Below are 11,443 nucleotides of genomic sequence, written 5' to 3' on the forward strand. Positions count from 1 at the left end.
TTCTTCTTTGCCTAAACATTAACTGTTGGTAGAGATACCTAAAACTTTGTCTTAGGTTAGCAGATTTCCAAACTGTGCTCCCTAAACCCTTAGAATGTTGGACACTCTTTTAGGGAATCTTTAAGGTCAAGGTCAAAGCTATTTTCATAATAATATTAGGATATTATTTGCCTTTTCCCTTGTTGATATCTGTACAGTTGGCACAAAAGCAATGGTGGATAATTCTGCCAGCAACTCAGCACAAATCAAGCCAATGGCACCAAACCACACTACCAGTCATTGTATTCTTCTATCACACATTTGTAGTAAAAAAAAACAAAAATTGCAAGTTTCACCTAAGAACATCCTTGGTGGAACAATAAAAACTATTAATGTGATTAAAGTTTAACCATGTGAGTCTTTTAATATTGTCTGATGAAATAGGAAGTATACATAACTCATTTCTGCTGTATATTAAAGTATGATGGTTGTCTTGAAGAAAAGCCCTGAGATTGAGTTGTAAGTGGACTAGCTCCTTTCTTCATGGAACCCATTTGTACTTGAAAGAACACCTGACAACAGACCAGGTTTACTCATGCTTAGATAATCTGGCAGACATTTTCCTAGAAATGAATGAAGCGAACCTGTCATGTCAATGGCAACTACTGATGATATTTGTTGCCAGTGATAAAATTCAAGCTATCAAGAGAAAATTGGAATTGGAAAACATGTAACTAAAGCATGAGCTCAACAGCTTCCCAGAGGTTAAAGACTTTTTTTTTCTGATGAGTGATTTTAATAATATAACTTGATGTTGTATAATGAAATATGTCAATATTTGGAAGTTCTGCATAACTAAGGCAGTATTTTTTCAAATGATTAGAAACATTACCAAATCATACATTGGTAAGACAAAGGATACGAAAGACTATTGACTTTCTTTTTCTGACTTAAAATGTTTTTACTATTATTACATAATCCTTAAATATCAGCAACTATATTTATTACTATTTAACTGTTTGATTCCAAGACAATCATAAGGCTAGTGAAAATATATTATTTAGAAAATAATTCAGGGTTTCATGAATATTCTGGATCACCACTTGACAAAGTATGGCCCATGGATCAAATCCTGACCACCATCTATTATTATACAGGTGCAAGCTAAGAATGGTTTTTACATTTTTTAAATGGAAGGTTATTTAAAGGGAAGTATTTTTATGACACATAAATGCTATAAGAAGTTTGAATTTCAGTTCCATAAATAACTTTTATTGGAATACAGCATGCTCTTTCGTTTACATATTGTCTGTGGTCACTTTCCTACCACAAATGTGGGAAACAAAGGCAGAGTTGAGCTGTTGTGAGAGGAATCATATGTGGTGCTGTCATCACTTTGTACTATTGCTGAAAGGCAAATATCGAGAGGAATCTAATAGAATTCCATAAATGCTTTCCAAATGGTGATGAATATGTTTAATTAAAAACATTTGCATATAAATAGATGCAGTACCTGTTATGTCTGTATGAAAAAGACATTGTTTAAAGTTGAAATATATAAAATCTCATTACAGGTCAGCATTAACATGAGTATTTGGAACAGATTTTGATGACAGGTCTAGAGTGTTTTCTGACACTAGCCACCAATAATCTGTTAGTTCTCTAATCGTCCTATACCAACTGGGTGTCCAACAATTCAATTCAGTTCTGACACTAACTACCCAGAGTTAGTGTCCAACATCAAAGTTAAAGCACTCATTCCCACAAGTCTGCCCTTACTTTAGACATCAGCCACAAGTAGGGTACCCAGGCCACCCACATTTTTGCCCATCCAACTACAAATCAGTCACCACACCCCCTCCTTAGGTTTGAGAAGTTGCTAGAATGGTTCCCAGAACTCAGGGAAACACTTTATTTATGCTTACCAGTTTGCTGTAAAGGATACAAATCCAACTCAGGAACAGCCAAATGAAAAAAATGCACAGGATAAACTATGGGGGAGGAGGTACTCGGAGCTTCCCTGCCCTCTCTGGGCATGTCACCCTCCTGGCACCACTGTGTATTTGTGGAAGCTCTCTGAATCCCACCAGATAGGAGTTTTTCTGGAGGTTTCATCACTTAGACATGACTGATTAAGCCACTGGTCTTTGGTGATCAACTTAACTTCCAGCCCCTCCCTATTGTACTCACTGTACAGTAATGGCGAAACAAGCATTGTACATGTTGCCAAGGTAACCTGCAAGACCATTCTGTTTATCAGCCAAGACAGGGGAGTCCTTGATGACCCTTCAGACCTCAAATTACTCACCAGTTTCAGAGGGCAAATGGCAGACATGGGGTGAGAGAGGTTCTTCTTGGAAGTGCTTCTTGCTCTTCATGCTCTTCTTGCTCTGCTTGCTGAGCTGAGAGGTGAGCAGAGGGCTCAAATAGGGAGCAAAAGGCCAGGCTTCACAGGAACAGCAACTACACAAAAGCTTGTCCCCTCTTCTTGAAGGATTTCTCAGGGGAACAAGCAAGGATGTGACCCAGGCCACCAGTCTGACCCTAGGTCATCTGTAAAAGGAAAAATGTGCATCCTGGCTGGGGCCGCACTGCTATGTGGAGCCTTGCCCATCCCCATAGGCTTTGCCACTGAACTGATTCTCTTTGAGGAATTGAAAACATGAGCTTTCTAGCCAGAAAGCTAGAAGGCATCTTTATAAGCACAAAACCAACAACAACTCTGTAGCCAGAACTTCAGACTTTAGAGGAAGTGTCTCACCTGCTGCCTTCTGAACCTGTCCCTGAGAGGAATTTCTCTCCTCCTGCTGGTCCTCTGACTAGATTAGTGATAAAATTGAGTTGCATGAGAATATAAATTACAGGGGGCAAGAGCTTCAGTGCCTTGCTTACCAAGAGGATTTAGAGACAGACTGTCCAGCTGTCTTCTATTAAGCTTGATATTAAAATGATTTACAAAACTGAAATAATGCACTATTCACTAAAAAAAATTATTGAAAACAAAGTTATTTTTCATTAAAAAGTTTTATTTATGTTAACATTCATTTGTAGGTAAGCAAGGTAGAATAAGATTATACTGGAATAGAGTGAGCCCAAATCCAATAATTGGTATCCTCATAAGAAGAAGGAAATTTGGAAGCAGATACAGAAATGAGAATGCCACAGGAAAGAAGCAGAGATGCTGTTACCAGCCGAGGGAGAGCAAGGATTGCCTTCCACCACCAGAAGCTAGGAGAGGGGTTTGGGATAGATCCTTCCCTGGAGACTTCAAAAGGAACATGGCCTTGTAGACACCTTAATTCTGGACTTCAGAATTCACAAGAAAATTCATATTGTGAATTTTTTTGTGAATTCCTCCAGAAGTGTGAGAGAATTTCTGTTGTTTAAAGCCACCAGTTTGTGGTGTTTTGTTTTGTTTTGTTTTGTTTTTACAGCAGTCCTTGAAGTCTAATACGACAACACATAATGGGTTTATTATTATTATTGTTAAGTTAAATGTATAAAAATATTTGTTAAAATTTTAATTTGTAATGTGTTAATATTGATAAATGTATACTCATAAACAAAAGTTCTTTAGGGTTGGGGCACCTAGTGGCTCAGATGGTTAAGCATCTGCTTTAGGCTCAGGTCATTATCCCAGGGGTCCTAGGATCAAGTCCTGCATCAGGCTCCTTTCTCAGTGAGGAGCCTGTTTCTCCCTCTGACTGCTTCTTGCTCTTCTTGCTCTGCTTGTGCTCTCTCTCTCTCTCTCTCTCTCTCTCTGACAAATAAATAAAAATATTTTAATTTTTAAAAAAGCTTTTTGGGGCCTTCAAGTTTTAAAAGTACAAACAGTGCTGAGACCAAAAAGTTTGAGAAATATTGTCCTATGTCCTTTTCCTTCCCTAGACTCCTCAAAATCTTAACCGTGCCTGTATTTCAGCTACCATATAAACACCAGTGATTGCAAGTTTTTTCCTTCTGCTCAGACTTCTGAGCAGAAGCTGTGAGCTTCCAATTCATATATCCTATTACCTATTTTTAGACATCTGAAAATCTGTATATATAAGACTAGCCTCTAGATCCATCCTCTCACACTGGTGTTCCAGGGTTCTCTCTTTGAAAGGCACCACTCATTTGTCCCCCATTCCAATCCATTACCAATCCATCACCAGAATGTCTTCTAGAATCTACCCACTCTCTCCATATCCACTACCATCATAACTGTAGCTATCATCACCTCTCACCTGGATCACTTTGATAGCCTTTTAGTTGATTCCTTTGCATGGACTGTGGGCTCCCCACAAACTAGTTCTTCTTACTACAGCCAGAGAGAATGAGCTATTTAAAACAAATTTAAATCATATTCAGTCTCCCCCAACTCCACATTTCTCCACCCCATCCCCACCCACACCACCTGAAAAAAAAACTTTTTTTTTTTTTTTTTTAAGATTTTATTTATTTATTTGTCATAGAGAGAGAAGCGAGAGCAAGCACAGGCAGACAGAGTGGCAGGCAGAGGCAGAGGGAGAAGCAGGCTTCCCGCCAAGCAAGGAGCCCGATGTGGGACTCAATCCCAGGACGCTGGGATCATGACCTGAGCCGAAGGCAGCCGCTTAACAAACTGAGCCACCCAGGCGTCCCTGAAAAAAAAACTTTTAATGGCTTTCGTTAGTTCTTATCTTAGAGACCAAAATTCTTAGCTACAGGACTATGTATGGTCTAGTTAGAACACTTACCAAAGTATTTTTGGGAGCAAGTTCTACAAGAAAAATATAATTTTTTAATCAATTTTTTATATAATGCAGTTAAGCCAGTTTCATTTTCATACTAATTTTTAACTAAAATAATTTGGTTGGATCAAATCTTGTCCCTCTTAATTTTATATTGTGAATTTTCTTTGAATATCTTTATTTTGGGACGCCTGGGTGGCTCAGTCAGTTAAGCGTCTGCTTTCTCAGGTCATGATCTTGGGGTCCTGGGATCAAGTCCTGTGTCATTCTCTCCTAAGCAGGGAACCTGTTTCTCCCTCTCCCCCTGCCTGCTCTTCTGCCTGCTTGTGCTCTCTCTCTCTCTCTCTCTCTCTCTCTCTGTGTCAAATAAATAAATAAGATCTTTAAAAAAAAAAACAAAAACAAAACAAAGAAAAGAAGACCTTTTTTTTTTTTTTTCTAAAGAAGACCTTTATTTTGACTGATTTTACTAGGTCAAATTTGCAGTTCTAAATTTTGTTAAGTTTTTATAAATTCATAAATTTTTAATATCACTTTAGTCGCATTTGATTTCATGTTATGCTGATTAGTTATTTCATAATATCTGATATTTACTGGATTGATTTACACTAAAACTTCATTAAGAAAATTTGAGTCTTCATCCATATATATATTTTACCGGTGCAAGTATAATGATCATCAGTTTTGCTTTCTATTGTTTATTTCTACAATTAATTTGTTTACTGATTATTAGTATTTGTTCTTTAACTAATGAGCTCTCTGCTTCACATAGTTCAGGATTGCTCTATTATCAAAATCCTTTGCCAGTCTCAAAATTCAATTTCTCAGGAGTACAAAAGAACATTTTCAGGGTCATAACATTTTGCTTTGTAAAGATGTATCTTTTTTGCTAAGGTTTTTCTTAGTATTATATACCGCTATGCAAACAATTCTGCAACTTGCTTTTTTTTTTTAATCTTAAAATATTAAATTGGCTTGTCCTGGTTTTAGGGAAGCTTTTCGAAATCTAATACAACAGTTTATTTCTCTGTTTTATTCACTTTCCAATATATCCGAGTTTTATCTGCTTTAGAAGACGGGTGGCTGAAAACAGCGCAGATGAGCTATATTATGGAAAAAGGCTTTGCCACCGTTTTATAGGAGAAATATTTATCAGAATTCCATTCTGTATGCTGAAATAGTAAATACTTGAAGATGTGTTACATCTGCAACATTCAAAGTGTATTTTCCAGTTTGGCAAAAGATTTGGCACTGAAGAAGTATTTAGGTATTTTAGGCTAGTCATCCCACTCCTAGAAATTTATCATAAGCCATTAATTTCAAAGAGAACAAAATGACAACTTTTTTTATGTTTGTTTGAAATAATACATGCTATGGTAAAATTTTAAGGTCATCGATAAGTTTAATTTGTTCCTTCCATTCTCACTCCCCTGATACTCTATAGCTTTCCATTTTTTTCTATGCATATTTACATATCCATTTTTCCATACTGTTTATAATTTTGATTAATAACTCTTTGATATTTTTATATATCATTGAATATCTAAGTACTGACCTGATATTTTTTTTGAGGTGAACTCGTATATACCCACATCCAGATGGAAGTAACAAAGCATTCTTTTGGTTTTTTTTTTTTTTTTTTTTTTTTTTTTGGTGGGGGGTGGTTAGAAACAAAACATTCTAAACAAGAATAATTTGTTCTCTTGATGCCATTGTTCTCTTGATGCATTCTCTTGATGCCATTTTGTTACTGCTGACAGGATATGACTTTTCTGATCAGGGGAGTTATGCAGATCATGTTATGGTTCTTCTGCAGCAATTGAATCACTTAGCGATTGACAAATGGTGGGGTACCTGGCTGGCTCAGTCAGCAGAGTATGCAACTCTTGGTTGGTCTCACGGTCCTGAGTTCAAGCCCCAGTTGACTTTTAAGTGGCTTTTTAAATGGAGCCACCTTAAAAAAGTTTTTTGACAAGTGGCTACTGTTGATAAGTCATTCAAAACCATACAGATTTTGTTCACTAACAATATCTTTTTTAATGAATCACAAAACTTTTTAATTATAAAATTGTATTTTATTTTATTTTTTTAAAGATTTATTTATTTATTTGACACGGAGAGAGAGAGATCACAAGTAGGTGGAGAAGCAGGCAGAGAGAGAGAGGAGGAAGTAGGCTCCCCACTGAGCAGAGAGCCTGATGCAGGGCTCTATCCCAGAACCCTGGGATCATGACCTGAGCCGAAGGCAGAGGCTTTTAACCCACTGAGCCACCCAGGCACCCCTAAAATTGTATTTTATAATGGAATTAGCACCATTCTATAATTTGTGTTGCAGCACTTGGAGTTTCATGAGAATGAATGATATTTATAGTAAATATATGGGTCCTTAAAAAAAAAAAAGCAGACCTGGAGGCATCACAATTCTGGCCTCCCAAGTTATATTACAAAGCTATAGCAGTCAAAACAGCATGGTACTGGCACAAAAATGTACACAGATCAATAGAACAGAATAGAAAATCCAGAAATGAACCCCAACTATATAGTCAATTAATCTTCCACAAAGCAGAAAAGAATATCCCATAGGAAAAAGGACAGTCTCTTCCACAAATGATGTTGGGAAAACTGGACAGCAATATTAAAAGAATGAAACTGCACCACTTTCTTACACCATACACAAAAATAAATTCAAAATGGATGAAAGACCTAAATGTGAAACTTGAAGAGAACACAGGCAGTAACCTCTCTGAGTAGGAATATTTTTCTAGGTATGTCTCTGGAGGCAAGGGAACAAAACCAAAAATATACTAATAGGGCTTCTTCAAAAGAAAAGCTTCTGCAAAGCAAAGGAAACAATCAACAAGCCTAAAAGGCAATATATGGAATGGTAGAAGATATATGCAAATGACCTATCCAATAAAGTATTAGTATCTAAAATATATAAAGAATTGATAAATCTCAACACCCCCAAAACAAACCAAGTTTAAGATGGACCAAAGACATGAATAGACATTTTTCCAAAGAAGACATAAAAATGGCCAACAGACATATGAAAAGATACTCAAAATCCTTGGTCATCAGAGAAATGCAAATCAAAACTACAATTAGATAACAACACTGTATGTTAACAAACTGTAATTTAAATAAAACCTTAGCCTGGGTGGCTCAGTCAGTTAAGCATCTGACTCTTGATTTCAGCTCAGGTCTTGATCTCAAGGTTATGAGTTAAAAAAAAAAAAAAGAAAGAAACCAAGATCTGTGCATTAGATGTGATACTTGTTATTGGGGTGTCATTGATTCCAGGCCCTCTCAGCTGACAGAGAAAGAAAATATATGTATAAATATATATGTATTTATATACATAAAAAATATGAGTTTCTAGACATTTTCCATTATCTCCTGTTTCTTGGTTATTTATTTGCTGATATAATCTTACCTTTTCACCTGAAATTTTTATGTTTAACTTTTCTAAAAGATCTTAGGAAATCGTAAAGGAAATTTTTCCTAGCCATTATTGTTGGATGATTTTTTTTAAGTTTTTTAAAATTTCCTTTTGTTTTGAACAATTTAAAAATAAAGATTTTTAGTTTATCATCTGTCAGTTAAAATCTAAGGAAGAAATACAGGAAGATCAGATATAAGTCTTTAGTCAATTGAGAAAAAAATATAGGGTGAAATCATATTATCTTAGAGTATCTCTTTAAATGTGTATGATTAGATGTTACTTTGAGAGTTTTGTCCAAGGACAGTAGTATGCAATTTAAAAACCTCAGTAAAAGTATGGGTATTTCCTGTGAAAAGATATTACTGTACTATAACTAGCTTATTTCACTTAGTTTTTTCCAAGTTTCATCCATGTCGTAGCATGTGTCGGAATTTCATTCCTTTTTTTTTCTTCTTTTTTTTTTTTTTGTAAGATTTTGTTTATTTATTTGAGATAGGGAGTGAGGGGGAGGGAGAGAGAGAGAGAATCTGGAGCAGATTCTGAACTGAGCACAGAGCCCTTCACCAGGCTTGATCCCACAACTGTGAGATCATGACCTGAGCCGAAACTGAGAGTCTGACACTTACCCAACTGAGCCACCGAGGTGCCCCAGAATTTCATTCCTTTTTAAAGCTGAATCATATTCCATTATATATAGGTACCACATTTGTTTGTTCATTCATCTATCAGTGAATATTTGGGTTGTTTCCACTTATGGCTCTTGTAATTAATGCTACTATGAACACTGATATATAAGCCATAAAAAATAATGAAATCTTGCCAATTTCAACAACATGGATGGAGCTAGAGTATATTGAGTATATTATGCTAAGTGAAATAAGTCAATCAGAGAAAGACAAATACCGTATGATTTCATTCATATGTGGAATTTAAGAAACAAAATAAATGAAAATATGGTGGAGAGAGAGAAAGAGAGAGAGAGAGAGGAAAACAAACCATAAGAGACTCCTAACAATAGAGAACACACTGAGGGTTATTGGAGGGAAGTAGGTGGGGGATGGGCTAGATGGCGGGCCCGTAGTAGGAGGGCACTTGTTATGATGAGCACTGGGTGTTGTATGTAAGTGACGAACCACTGAATTCTAGTCCTGAAACCAATATTGCACTGTATTTTAGCTAACTAGAATTTAAATAAAAATTTGGGGGTGGGGAGTGAAAAGAAAAGAATTTTCAAATATACAAGCTTCAAAACCTCCTATGATTCCTTTCTCAGAAAGCAGCAGAGGATGTGCTGCTTCCAAACTACAAAGAAAACCAAGAAAAAGGAAACCAGAGAAACGAGAAAACAGGAGATTCAACACAAGAACTACTACTACTAGAGGAAAGAAGGCTGGAGAGAATTGGGAGAGGTAGGTCACCAGGGTTAAAAGTGGAACATATATATATTATTTGAAAATCTGGCAAAATCATTCTTACATTTTTTGGCTGATCTCTTTACAGAATTTGGAAAAAAGTAAAGTTTTAAGTCCGTAGGAAAACAAGCTAAGCAATTAACTACAGGAAAACAAAGTGGAATTGTAATACAATATGCTTAGCTCAGCACTGAACAATACTTGCTTAGTCATAGTAATATAAATATTATATACTCATTTAACCAAAAATTGTGATATAATTTCATTCTGAAGAAAAAAACTGCCATTTGTAGCTTATAAGGAATATATTCTCAAATACAATAACAACATAAATGTCTACAATTAATGTCAAGTATAAGCACATTATTTAGAATTATGGAGGTAAATAGATGAATCACTAAAATTATAGAAAGCTTATATTTAAAGAGGATTGGGACTAGGGACATATGGTAAGGTAGAAGGAGCCTCATGGGACTTTTGATTTTAAAAAGTAAGTATGGGGCGCCTGGGTGGCTCAGTGGGTTAAGCTGCTGCCTTCAACTCAGGTCATGATCTCAGGGTCCTGGGATCGAGTCCCGCATGGGGCTATCTGCTCGGCAGGGAACCTGCTTCTCTCTCTCTCTCTCTCTCTCTCTTGCTCTGTCTACCTACCTCTCTGTCTACTTGTGATCTCTCTCTATCAAATAAATAAATAAAATCTTAAAAAAATATAAAAATAAAAATAAAAAGTAAGTATGGCGCACCTGGATGGTTCAGATGGTTAAGCATCTGCCTTCAGCTCAGGTCATGATCTCCAGGTCCTGGGATCAAGCCCCACGTTGGGATCCATGCTTAGGGGGAGTCTGCTTCTCCCTCTCTCTCTGCCCCTTGCCTCTGCTCATGTTCTCTCTCAAAAGAATAAGTAAAATCTTAAAAAAAAAAAAAAAAGTGAATATAGCACAGTGGGTAAGAACATAGCCTGTGGAACTAGATTGCCTGCCTGGCTTTGGGTCCCATTTAAAATTGTTTCTAAAAAAATAAGAATAATAAAAATAAATAAATAAAATTGTTTCTACCCATAGGGATGGTTATGAAGAATAAAAGTAAAATGTTAACAATGTGCTAGATGCATAGCATGTTCTATGTGTTGGCTAGTAGTTGTAGTAATACTAATTATTTAAATTTGTGCAAATACTACATTATTAGCTTTTTTTTTTTTTTAAGTAAGCTCCATGACCCTGTGGAGCCCAGTGCTTGGCCTAAACTCACAACTGTGAGATCAAGACCTGAGCAGAGATCAAGAGTTAGACACCTAACCGATTGAGACACCCAGGCGCCCCTTACATTGTTAACCTTTTTTTAATTACTTTTTTTTTCCCAGTTTTGGAGAATTTGTTTTTTAGTACAAATTGGTTTGTTTAAAGCAAACATTTTGCTTCTTAATTTTTTTAATTGATTAATTTATTTATTTTCCGCATAACAGTATTCATTATTTTTGCACCACACCCAGTGCTCCATGCAATCCATGCCCTCTATAATACCCACCCCTTGGTTCCCCCATCCTCCCACCCCCCGCCGCTTCAAACCCCTCAGATTGCTTTTCAGAGTCCATAGTCTCTCATGGTTCACCTCCCCTTCCAATTTCCCCCAACTCCCTTCTCCTCTCCATCTCCCCTTGTCCTCCATGCTATTTGTTATGCTCCACAAATAAGTGAAACCATATAATAATTGACTCTCTCTGCTTGACTTATTTCACTCAGCATAATCTCTTCCAGTCCCATCCATGTTGCTACAAAGTTGGGTATTCATCCTTTCTGATGGAGGCATAATACTCCATAGTGCATATGGACCTCGTCTTCCTTATCCATTCGTCTGTTGAAGGGCATCTTGGTTCTTTCCACAGTTTGGCCACTGTGACC

General features: G+C 36.5%; 1 long non-coding RNA gene across 1 annotated transcript; it reads right to left on the bottom strand.

Moving 5' to 3' along the window:
- Nucleotides 1-1,281: 1,281 nt before the first annotated feature.
- Nucleotides 1,282-4,275, bottom strand: LOC309863078. Its single transcript, XR_014310883.1, has 3 exons — nt 4,206-4,275; nt 2,288-2,532; nt 1,282-1,386 (listed from the first exon to the last, which is right to left on the bottom strand). It is a non-coding gene; the product is annotated as an uncharacterized lncRNA (long non-coding RNA).
- Nucleotides 4,276-11,443: the final 7,168 nt, after the last annotated feature.

Source organism: Mustela nivalis, assembly GCF_964662115.1.
Source record: "Mustela nivalis genome assembly, chromosome: 4".
Lineage (NCBI taxonomy): Eukaryota > Metazoa > Chordata > Mammalia > Carnivora > Mustelidae > Mustela > Mustela nivalis.